The following is a 12,802-nucleotide window of genomic DNA, read 5'->3' on the forward strand; positions in this document are numbered from 1 at the left end:
CAGAATTAGTTAGCGCTAGAATTTGAAATCAAGTGGTATGACAAAAAACCATGAGAAAATTCATTCCTTCTTTTACAAAACAAGTCACTCTCTATTGACAATCAAACCCTAGTCCTCTAGATTCTCCATGAATATTATTTAAATCTATTCTCTTCTATCCAGCCCTACTGTCCCTCCCTCATAGCTTACCAAGTTTTCCCCAAAAGCCTCCTGACCTCCCTTCTCTCTGTGTCTCCCCATTCTTTTCCTTTCTTCTTTCCTTTTCCTTCCTCTCTCAACATGTATCTCATCAGTTCCAACCTGCTTAAAACCCTTCAGTGACTTCCCACTGACCTAAGATTAAGTCATTGCCCTCAAATATGGCACTGCTTACCCATTGGTCTGCATATTATATTCTCTCTCCAACACTTTCTATGTTCCAGCCACATTGGACTTCTTTAATATCCTCAAAACTACAAGTCGTATACCAGGGAAGGGCTTTTACACAGGCTGTTTATTCACTGTGGAACACTCCCTCCTCCTTTTTTCTTAGCTCAGCCATTCTCAAACTTTTGGGGCTCAGGGCCCCTTTGTGCTCTCAAATATTATGAAGAACCCCAAAGACCTTTTCATTTTAAAAAAGGTAGATTATATCATTATATCACGTTGTAAATTAGAACCAATACATTTTTAAATATTTAATTCATTTTAAAACATAGTAAACTGATTATACCTTAACATAAATAACATTTTATGAAAATATAGCCACGTTTTCCAAAACCAAAAATACATAAGTGAGACTAGTAGCGCTGTTTTGCATTTTTTGCAAATCTTAGCAATATCTGGCTTACTAAAGGATCAATGGATTCTCATGTCTGCTTCTGCATTCAGTCTGTTGTGAAATCTATGTTATGCAGCTTCTGTAGAACTCCACTGTACACTTGTAATGCAATAAGAATGAAAAGGCAAATGACTTCTTAGTATTATAGGAAAACAGTTTTAACTCCCCCCTAAAAGCGTCTTAGGCAGAGACATCCAGGAAATCCAAGGTATACATTAGGAACTCTTAATTATCCTTTATGTCTTGTCTTAAAGTTAAAATTTGCAAGGATGTCTTCCCTGACTTCAAAGAATAGGTCTGAGTCCTCTTGTTATATGTTTCTATAGCATTCTTACCTCTCTGTCAAACACTCACTGTACCTATAATTTATTCAATAATTTGCATAAGGACAGGGACCATGCCAACTTTGTTCGTAGTGAGTCTCCAGTGCTCAGCACACAGCAAGGACTCAGAAAATCTTTGTGGGAGGAAGGAGGAGACAGAAGAAAGGGGGAGAGCAAGGAAGTAAGACCTCAGACTCAATAAGACCGCTCCCTGACAATTGCTCCATTCCTTCAGCAGGATGTACACATAGATGTAACTTTCTACAGCATCCGCTGCAGCTCTGGGCTCCATTTCCCTTTGAAATTGTATGGGAGAAAGGGGCAGGTAATGGACTGGAGTGAGGAGACTGAGGAGAAATTGTAGAGAATAATACTTAGGAGTACATGTGCTGGATTCACTCATTAAGGTAATCATTCAGTATTTACTAAGCAGCTACAATTTGCCAGGCTTTCTTCTGGGCACTTGGGATACATCAGTAAACAAAACAGAGAAAAAGTTCTGGCCTCAAGCGGTTTACAGGCCGACCTGAACTCAACCACACGTCCCTCCACTTGAGTTGGCCTGGATTGCTTGTCTAATCTTCTTGTGCCTTATTTCTCTCATCAGTAAAATGTGAACAAGCCTTGAGAGTTTCCCGGTGAGAACCAAATAAAAGAATATCTTTAATGTACCCAATAGAATCAGGCACCTTGTAGGCGCCTAATGAATGGAAATCTTTCTGCTGGGAACTCTTATTCCAAAATTGATTTTTTTTTTCATGTACAGAAACTATTTGATAGATTAGAATCCAGTCACTCACGGGATATCACTTGGGTAGTTGTCAGGGACGGGGAGTGTTGTCTTTAGGGTCTTCTCAGGATTCAGCGGGGGCTGGCTGCAGTATCATTTTCCTACAGAGAAGCATCACCTCTGGCTTCCTCTCTTCTTCACAAGCCACCTGGATATGTTTACACTGAACTATGCAAGGTACTATCGTAGTCTTAAGTTATGGGGTATTTCAAAACAGACTTTCCTGAGGACTCTTGCAAAAATAATTATGCCACGAGTGTCAGACCATTTGAAAGAAGATATTCATAGCCAACTGTTTGTAAGGGACCACCTCCTTACATGGGTTTTTTGTGTATCACAGGATTGCTGGAGTTTTCCAACTTCACCCTCTGAGTTTTGTTTGGCCTTTCTGAGAAAGGTACACTGCCTTTGAAGTAGGATTACCAGGAGATCGAGGGGAAAAAAATTGTAGGGCTCTTTGACTTTTCATTTCCCTTTCCATCTACTTACTCTTTGTGCCTTCTCCAGTTAGTATCACACTAGAGAAGTGTTAGACAGAGGAAGAGGAAGAAAGAAAAAGGGACAATCTTATCAGTTGATTTTGCTATGTGTCACCAGTCTGGTAAAAACATTTGAAGTTAGAAAGTATTCAAACATGAATAAAGTTTGGGAATTACTTGTACGGATTTAATTTCCTCAGAATACCCTCATTGTTCCTTCGCAGGAAATATTCATGAGTCAACTATCCAGAATCATAGTTATTATTCAAGCGATGTGGGTTTAAAAGGAGATTTGATGCCATGGCAAACCTCACTGACTTAGACTGTTCTTCAAGTTAAAGAGCAGGATGATGTCTGAAGTGACTGAAACACATATGGCTTCAGTGTGTCAAGAAGACCTGAAAGATCCCACATGGAAGTGAAATTCATTACTGGCAAGCACAGTGGCAGGAGACCCCAGAGGGCTGAGCCGCAAAGAATTTGCAGAGCCTTATGGCTAACTCCATGGCCTAGTTTGATCTTGAGGTTATTGTCTTGGATAATCCTCTCAAATCTGTTCCTGCACTTAAGAGCCACTCATCACATGATGGAGCTCCCTCTCAGGTTCCTTTACATCGCCCCGTCAGAAATGACTTTCAGGGAACATAGATATCATATCAAATCATCCAACAGATGTCCCTTTCAAATAAGTTGGAGCAGAACCAACTATGTGGAGAAGTCATAAACAGGCAACAGACAACCCGGTGATTTCCAGCAGATTGGCGTTGCTCTTTGCACAGAAACCTCAGTCTCCTGGGTGGAAGAACATGAGTTCAACAGAGCATGTGTGCACTATACTGGCTGACTCTTGCCCTGCTCAGGCTCATGCTGCTGACAGGGGATAGAGGGGACACTTTGGAGTCCAAATCTTGCATCATCTCAATGAAGTGTTGTTCAACGTCACGGCTCTAAGAAGTAACCTATTTTAATAACTGGCATCAAAGGACTTAGGAGAGAGAAACCCAGTATCCAGACCTATTTCCGTCAGTGACTCTCTCCTTGTATTGGGAGGATTGGCCAGAATCTGATTCCTGTTTCTGATTTCCTTCCTCACTGGCATCAGAGGATTGCACTATAGGAAAACTAATATCTAACTGAGCTCCAAGTGCTAAATAAGAGCATCTCACGTTCATTCCGGGCCAGCAAGAGGTTCAGGGTAACCAAGTCACAGACTATAAATTTGAACATTTGATGATTTTTGCAGGAGACTGGGTGAACAAAGGAAAACCCGAGAGATGCATAAAGGTGGAAACTAGGATTTCTCATTTGAATTATTTAACATGCCTCACTCTAATGGTTATAAATATAAAGGAACTGCAGGTTCTTCAAGAAGGTGAAATGAAGTTACTGAGTTTTTTTTTAACCTACTTTAGAATAGGAAACATGCTTACTAATATTTATAAGGCACTGCAAGGCACCAGCCAAAAAGCCTGATTTATTGGCAGGATATTTTTGTTGTTGTTGTTTCTATTGTCCATATAGGCAGGCAATTAATACTTTTTAGAAAATTAAGTTGCCAACTCAACACTGCCTACTTTTGAATTTTTATTCTAGCAACAGCCCATAATTTATTGAAAATTCCCTATGTGCCAGGCACTACACTAGACATTAGGAGTATGAAAATTAATATGGTAAAGATCCTGGCTTTAAAGAGTCTTTAACATTATTTCAGCAGTTTTATTACAGGTGTATATGTTGGAATTGCCAGAACACTTAGGTCAAAGCAAGGGTTCAAGCATGACGTTGCAGAGTAGATTTCAGCTGAGCTTAAAGGATGTGAGGATAAGTATACACATTTTTTAAATTACCCAGAATGTAGTGCCTACTGAAATGCTTGAGCCTCAGTTGCTTCTAAGAGTCCAACTTCAGAACTTGTATCTTGCTAGATTGAGCTCATTGCTTAATTTCTAGCCAACATACCCCATCTCTCTTAGCTGAATACTAAGCTCATCAACTTCTCCTTTGATCTAGGTCTTGAATAGAATGTTGAACATGACAGGGCTGAAGGCAGAAACCATAGAAACTTCCATCCAGAGTTATATTCATCTCTTAATAGCTGCCTACTGTTGCAATCAGAATTAATTCACTTCTTGCCCAGTTGTGACACTTCACTCACCTTCTACTCAAGGGAGACTTTAAGACTTGTTGAAGTTGAACTTCTCAGGTTCTTATACTTAGTGACACTGTTCATGCAATGGCTCAGTATTTCTTGATTTCTTGGAACCAGCAAAAGTCACAAACTGAATCCTCAAATTAGAATTCATAAGTGACTAACTTGTAGCATAACTTTATTATACTAGGAAAGATGGGGCAAGGGACAGAAAAAATATCTATAACATCTTCTATGTTCAAATATAAGCACTTTATGTATATTTAGTCATTCAAACTCCAAATACACATTAAGAAGTAGTTATCAATATTCCACTCTCTAATTCTACAATTTCTACCTTTTTAGATTCCACATATAAGTGAGATCATATGGTATTTGTCGCTCTGTGCCTGACTTATTTTACTTAACATAATGTCCTTAGGTTCATCCATGTTTGCAAATGGCAGAATTGCCTGTTGTTTTTTCCTTAAGGCTAAATAGTATTCTATTTTGTATATTTAGCACATTTTTAAAAATCTGTTCATCAGCTGATGGACACTTAGGTTGATTCCATATCTTGGCTCTTGTGAATAATGCTGCAGTGAACACAGGAGTGCAAACAACCCTTTGAAATACTGATTTAAATTCCTTTGGGTATAAACCCAGAATTGGCTATGGGGAGTTAGACAGGGAAAGGGTACACATTGGTCTACAGATACAAAGTTTCAGTTAGATAGGAGGAATAATTCTGGTGTTCTATTGCACAGCACAGTGTCTATAGTTAATAGTAATGTATTATATATTTCAAAATAGCTAAAAAAGGGAATTTTAATTGTTCTTGCCACAACGAAATAATTGTTTCAGAAAATGAATATGCTAATTAGCCTGATTTGCTCATTCCACAATGTATACACGTATCAAAAAGTCACATTGTACCCCATAAATATACAAAATTATTTGTCAATTACAATAAAACTCTTTTTAAAAAAGTAATTATCAAGGTCTCCATTTGACTGATAAAACTTAGATTAAATCTGAGCTAGAACTCAGCCAATATTGCACCAAATGTTCTTTCCATTATGCTCCTCCCTCTTCCTCACTAAGATTGCGCCCCTTCTCCTCCCTAACTCTCCTCAAGTTCCCATCACCCTTCACTAGTTTTCCAACCAAGGAAAAAATCATTCAATAAATGATAATACTTGACCAAGAACTTTTAAAGAGTTTTGAGTTAAAGAAAATGTGACTTGGGTTAAAGTCACATTTTAAACTTGTGATTTGTGTTAAAGAAAGTGAAGCCCCTAAATGACTTTTCTTGAATAGGCATTAAAAAAAAATTGACCTTTAAATCACTTAATCCTCACATATCTATATGCTATGGACTGAATTGTGCCCCCCAAAATTCCTATTTGAAACCCTAACCACTTCTCCACAATGTAACTGTATTTGGAGATAGGGCTTTTATTTAGAGGTGGAACATTGAACCTAATTAAGGTTAAATGAGTTCATTGTCATTAGGGTGAGACCCTAATCCAATAGGACTGGTGGGTTTATTAAAGGAAGAGACTGATTCTCTCTCTCTCTCTCTCTCTCTCTCTTTCTCTCTCTCTCTCTCTCTGTCAGGTGAGGACACAGTAAAAAGAAGTAATCTGGGAGCCAGTAAGAGGGCCCTCACTAGAATCTGATCATGCTGGAATCCTGATGTTGGACTTCCAGCCTCCAGAACAATGAGAAATAGATTTATGTCATTTAAGCTACTCAGTATTTTGTTAAGGCAACTTCAGCAGACTAATATACTATATAATCTACAGACCCCCTCCAGGAATGCCATTTGGACCATTTTACAAGGACAGTATATGAGATTCAAAGGGGTCATTAGGACATATGACGAGGAAAGTTGGTTATTCCAGGGTTTTACTTACTAAATTCCAGTACATAGTTCGAACCACTATGGTACACAGTACATTTTCCCACAGGAATGCCATAGCCTACTATTCCAACAGGATCAGGGAATCAAAAGTGAGCAAATTCAGGGGGTGCAATTGTACTATATTGGACAGATGGGCATGACTCTGCGGTTGCGGGGGAGCACCATCTGTTGCAGACACACAAGTGCTTCTTGCTCTCCTTGGGAAGACTCACAGATGTTTCCATAACAGGTGTGTTTGCTTCCCCCATGTAGCTTTCCCAGACACGTCACACACAGCACTTTCACTGAGCTACCTTTTCTACTCAGGCAAAGTAAGCAGAGAAATGAGACCTCTGGCTTGATCATTTAATTTAGAGGGAAAAAAGATGCGACTTGGTTGCTTCTGAGGTGCTTGAATGTACTTTTGGCAGAGAGTGTGGAAATAGAAAAAATACCAAATACTGAAGACAGCATGTTTCTTAAACTGTGAATCATTGTTGAATTCTTTATTTTTATAAGTTCCAGGGTACATGTGCAGGATGTGCAAGTTTGTTACACAGGTAAATGTGTGCCATGGTGCTTTGCATCTATCAACCTCTCATCTAGGTATTAAGCCCTGCATGCATTAGCTATTTATCCCAATGCTCTCCCTCTTTCCCTCCTTTGCGTGTGGTTCTTGAGTAATAGAATCAGGACAGGATAATGTGCATTATGCTTCCTGAACAATCGATTAGTAGGCTGAGGCTTGAAAGGTAAGGCAATATGGTGCCAATGAGCTTATTATTATATTCAATATGTTGAGTTATTGAGCATATAATTATTAAAAATGAATTATTAAACACACAATGAACTCAAATGTGACTACTAAATTCACAATCTTAGATTGTCTTTAACCTATTGTCCCCATGCATTCTACCAAAAATTTTTAGTATCTAACTTTTTCATGAATCCAGTGAAAAATACAGACAAAACTGAACTTTAAGGCATACCATTTTTTTCTGGTATATAACTGACCTGTGGTTAATTAGAAAATTTGGAGATGTTTGTCTTTCAATCATCATGTATAAGAATGTAATCTTCCACAAATCCTGAATTTAAAATACTCTACGTGTCCAGAACTCTTTTCTAGAGAGTAGCATAGAATGGTGGAAAGTCATATGTAACCCTAAAAGGAAAGCCTCCATGTAATTACCTCTAACTATAAAATTGCATACAAAGAGAACCAGTCTACCAAGTGTAATTAAAAGCAGTTCAAATTGTAATTATTTTTCACAATTAATGACAAACACAGAGAGATATACCCTTACTGCAAAAAAAAAAGGGGTCTTGAGGTTATATTTCCAATTATTGCACTGGTATTCCGCCTATGAATTTATCTATTACTCTATCATGTGACCCCAAAATCTCACCTTTCACAGATGTAGCAATTTTTCATTTTTAAAATAATTTTTAAATAATGTTCTAAGATGAGAATTATCTGTGTAATTGTGTAATCATCTATCTAGCTGCCCAGAGAATTTTCTGTTCAAGAACATGCACCTCCTTTCTTAAATAAATAGAACTTATTTTAAGATCTCTCCTCTAGATAGAATGAGTTGACATTTCCTCTTTATAAACTTGCTAAAATTAGCACCCCAGGCACTTGTCACTTAAATGAGATAGGTATTTAACCAAGATAATAAAATATTAAAACTGAAAAATTGTATGTGTCAGCCACACATACGATCCTGGGGGCAACTCACAGACTACTGCATCCCCATAGGAGATCTATGGCTCCTAACCTGGTGGGCCCTACTAGCTTCTGGAAGGTGGAGGAGAGCTGTCCTTAGAATTCTGGAGAATTTATCACTGTCTACACCTACCTTGTTTATCTGTTTGTTCATATGTATATTGTCTGCCTTATCCACCACTAGATTGTAAACTTGAAAGTAGGGACATGTTGTCTTTTCAGCCTTGTAGTTATAGCTCCCCGAACAGTGATTGGAACACAGTAGATATTATAAAAGTGTTTTGAATAATTAAGTGAATGAATAAATGAACCCATGCTGCTTAAAATACACCCTTCCCCTTTGTTCCACCTTCCTGTGCGGACAGGTGCAGGGATTCCTCCAATGACAAACAACTGAGCAAAGAGTTATGGAATCAGACATCAAAAGCAAACATAAAAGAATGACATATCTTCCAAGGAATAGGATTCTTGAGAAACATGTCTCTCCTATCCAAAGGGTGCAATTAGGAAATTTCCATGATTATGAAAAGAAATTTACTGGCCATTCTTTAAACTCAAAATGACTAATGCCTGGTGTGTGCGTGCATGTGTGTGTGTGTGTTTATGGGAAGCAGTTGGGGAAAAGCATTTAAATTGGCTCTCAGAGATGCTTTTTATGACAAGAATGTAAGATAATTATAAACCAAATTTTTCCCCATAATAAATGAGTTATAGTCAATAGTAGACAAGCAAATACCTATTGACTAGGAATTATATGCTGAATAATGTATTCATCTGATAAGGCTATTGTTATAAAATATCACACACTGGGTAGCTTAAACAACTTAAATTTATTTTTTCACAGTTCTGGATGCTAGAAGTCCAAGATCAAGGTGCTGGAAAATTTGGTATCTATATTGAGGCTTGCAGACACCTGCCCCCTCTCTGTGTCCTCACGTGAACTTTTCTCTTTGTATGCAGAGAGACAGAGAGAGAGAGAGAGAAGGAGAGGAGAGAAGGAGGGGGAGGAGAGAGAGAGAGACAGTTTACTGGTGCCCCTTCCTCTTCTTATAAAGACATCATTCCTATCATATTAAGAACTACTCTTATAACCTCATTTAACCTTAATCACCTCCTTAAAGCTCCTGTCTGTAAATACAGTCTCAATGGGGGTTAGGGTCCCAAATATGAATGGGGGAGGGCACAATCCAGTTTACAATAGATGATAAAGGAGAGAATATAAATGAGACACTGATTTTCTCAAAAATGTTTCAATCTAGAGGTGGGTTGGGGAGTGGAAACCAATGCTCCCCATGCAGAACTTTAACACCTGACCTGATAGGAGTTCCAAGAGAGATGTGAAAAACAATTGCCCTGAGACTGCCAAAGGAAAAGCTAATGAATTTGATTTAAAATTATTGAGAAAATCTACGTAAAGAAATATTAGAAAATCCCACAAATATGAGACTCCATAATAGCTTTCTTCTGAGGCAGATTTCAAAAGTAGCAATCTGGAAGAATTTAACAATAGGGGAATGGAATGAAACCTCTGAAAGAAAACAAGATAAGATCTATGAAAAACAAAGCTTTAAAATACTAGAAAAAAATCCCTGTTTGACAGAACTCAATAATTGGATATATGTGCAGGTAGCTGCTTTCTGATTTATTATAAATGTCTGGTTCACAGACCTCAGCAACAAGGTCTTATCCACAAAGAAGTAAGTCTAAACAAAAATTGACAATACGTATCTCAAAATAATAAGAGCTATTTATGATAAACCCACAGCCAATATCATACTGAATGGGCAAAAACTGGAAGCATTCCCTTGGAAAGCCAGCACAAGAAAAGGATACCCTCTCTCACCACTCCTATTCAACATAGTGTTGGAAGTTCTGGCCAGGGCAATCAGGCAAGAGAAAGAAATAAAGAGCATTCAGTTAGGAAAAGAGGAAGTCAAATTGTGCCCATTTGCAGATGACATGATTATATATTTGGAAAACCCCATCGTCTCAGCCCAAACTCTCCTTAAGCTGATAAGCAACTTCAGCAAAGTCTCAGGATACAAAATCAATGTGCAAAAATGACAAGCATTCCTATACACCAATAACAGACAAACAGAGAGCCAAATCATGAGTGAACTCCCATTCACAATTGCTTCAAAGAGAATAAAATACCTAGGAATACAACTTACAAGGGATGTGAAGGACATCTTCAAGGAGAACTACAAACCACTGCCCAGTGAAATAAAAGAGGACACAAACAAATGGAAGAACATACCATGCTCATGGATAGGAAGAATCAATATCGTGAAAATGGCCATACTGCCCAAGGTAATTTACAGATTCAGGGCCATCCCCATCAAGCTACCAATGACTTTCTTCACAGAATTAGAAAAAACTACTTTAAAGTTCATATGGAACCAATAAACAGCCTACATTGCCAAGACAATCCTAAGCAAAAATAACAAAGCTGGAGGCATCACGCTACCTGACTTCAAACTATACTACAAGGCTACAGTAACCAAAACAGCATGGTACTGGTACCAAAACAGAGATATAGATCAATGGAACAGAACAGAGGCCTCAGAAATAACACCACACAACTACAACCATCTGATCTTTGACAAACCTCACAAAAACAAGCAATAGGGAAAGGATTCCCTATTTAATAAATGGTGCTGGGGAAACTGGTTAGCCACATGTAGGAAGCTGAAACTGGATCCCTTCCTTACACCTTACACAAAAATTTTTCAAGATGGATTAAAGATTTAAATGTTAGACCTAAAACCATAAAAACCTTAGAAGAAAACCTGGGCAATACCATTCAGGACATAGGCATGGGCAAGGACTTCATGTCTAAAACACCAAAAGCAATGGCAACAAAAGCCAAAATTTACAAATGGGATCTAATTAAACTAAAGACCTTCTGCACAGCAAAAGAAACTATCATCAGAGTGAACAGGCAACCTACAGAATGGGAGAAACTTTTTGCAATCTACCCATCTGACAAATGGCTAATATTCAGAATCTACAAAGAACTCAAACAGATTTACAACCCCATCAAAAAGTGGGCAAAGGATGAAAGACATTTCTCAAAAGAAGACATTTATGCACCCAACAGACACATGAAAAAATGCTCATCATCACTGTCATCAGAGAAATGCAAATCAAAACCACAATGAGATACCATCTCATGCCAGTTAGAACGGCGATCATTAGTCAGGAAACCACAGATGCTGGAGAGGATGTGGAGAAATAGGAATGCTCTTACACTGTTGGTGGGAGTGTAAATTAGTTCAACCATTGTGGAAGACAGTGTGGCGATTCCTCAAGGATCCAGAACTAGAAATACCATTTGACCCAGCAATCCCATTACTGGGTATATACCTAAAGGATTTTAAATCATGCTGCTATAAAGACACATGCACACGTATGTTTATTACAGCACTATTCACAATAGCAAAGACATGGAACCAACCCAAATATCCATCAATGATAGACTGGATTAAGAAAATGTGGCACATATACACCATAGAATACTATGCAGCCATAAAAGAGGATGAGTTCGTGTGCTTTGCAGGGACATAGATGAACCTGGAAACCATCATTCTCAGCAAACTATCACAAGGACAGAAAACCAAACACCACATGTTCTCACTTATCGGTGGGAATTAAAAAAATGAAAACACTTGGACACAGGGCAGGGAACATCACACACTGGGACCTGTCGGGAGTTGGGGGACTTGGGGAGGGATAGCATCAGGCCAAATACCTAATGTAAATGACAAGTTGATGGGTGCAGCAAACCAACATGGCACATGTATACCTATGTAACAAACCTGCACATTGTGCACATGTACCCTAGAATTTAAGTATATATATATATACACACACACATATATATATTCACATACATATGTATATGTATACGTGTGTGTATATATATATACACATACGTATATATATATATACGTGTGTATATATATATACACATACGTATATATATATATACGTATGTATATACGATGACAGCCCTTGCCTTGTCCACTGCCATATCCCTGGCACCTCGCATAGGCAGTCTCCCCTTGAAGGTTTTCAGCCTTGGTCATGAGTCTTCCCAATAGCCATTTTCCAAAGTTATTCATGCTTTTGTTTGGAAAACTTTCCAGTCTATCACCTGGACAGGAAATCTTCACATAATGAGTATGTTCTTATGCAAAAAAAAGCAAGTTGATTATAATATTTTAAATTGAATGCATCTGTTAACTAAATGATAACAACAGACAAATAGACAATTGAATGCATCTCTTATAATTTGGTATGGCTTAGCAACAAAAGCTTCTGCCAATGAAAAGTATGCAGAACAGTGAATGCAACTTCCAAGAAGCTCCTTAAAAAGAGGAGTTGCTTTACCAACACACCTGCCTCCTTCCAGCTAGCTGGAATGTGGACCTGATGGCTGGAGTTCCTGTAGCCATTTTGGATGATGAAGTTCTTTGAGTAAGAAAGCCATGTCCAGTGAAACAACAAGATAGAAGAACCCTGGATCCCTGATGCAAAGAATCACTGACTACCTTTCCTACCTCCAATTCAGACTCCTTTCATGTGAGAAAATAACTGCTCTCTTGTGTAAACGGCATTCTTTTGT

General features: G+C 38.2%; 2 long non-coding RNA genes across 2 annotated transcripts in view; one reads left to right on the top strand and one right to left on the bottom strand.

The window, feature by feature from the left end:
* The window catches only part of LOC129050079 (uncharacterized), a 73,852-nt gene that overhangs the window by 14,138 nt on the left and 46,912 nt on the right, over nt 1-12,802 (bottom strand). The window lies entirely within an intron of this gene.
* Nucleotides 750-4,064, top strand: LINC02915 (long intergenic non-protein coding RNA 2915). Its single transcript, XR_008513524.1, has one exon. It is a non-coding gene; the product is annotated as a long intergenic non-protein coding RNA 2915 (long non-coding RNA).

The sequence above is a fragment of the Pongo abelii genome, chromosome 16 (genome assembly GCF_028885655.2).
Source record: "Pongo abelii isolate AG06213 chromosome 16, NHGRI_mPonAbe1-v2.0_pri, whole genome shotgun sequence".
NCBI classification, from domain to species: domain Eukaryota; kingdom Metazoa; phylum Chordata; class Mammalia; order Primates; family Hominidae; genus Pongo; species Pongo abelii.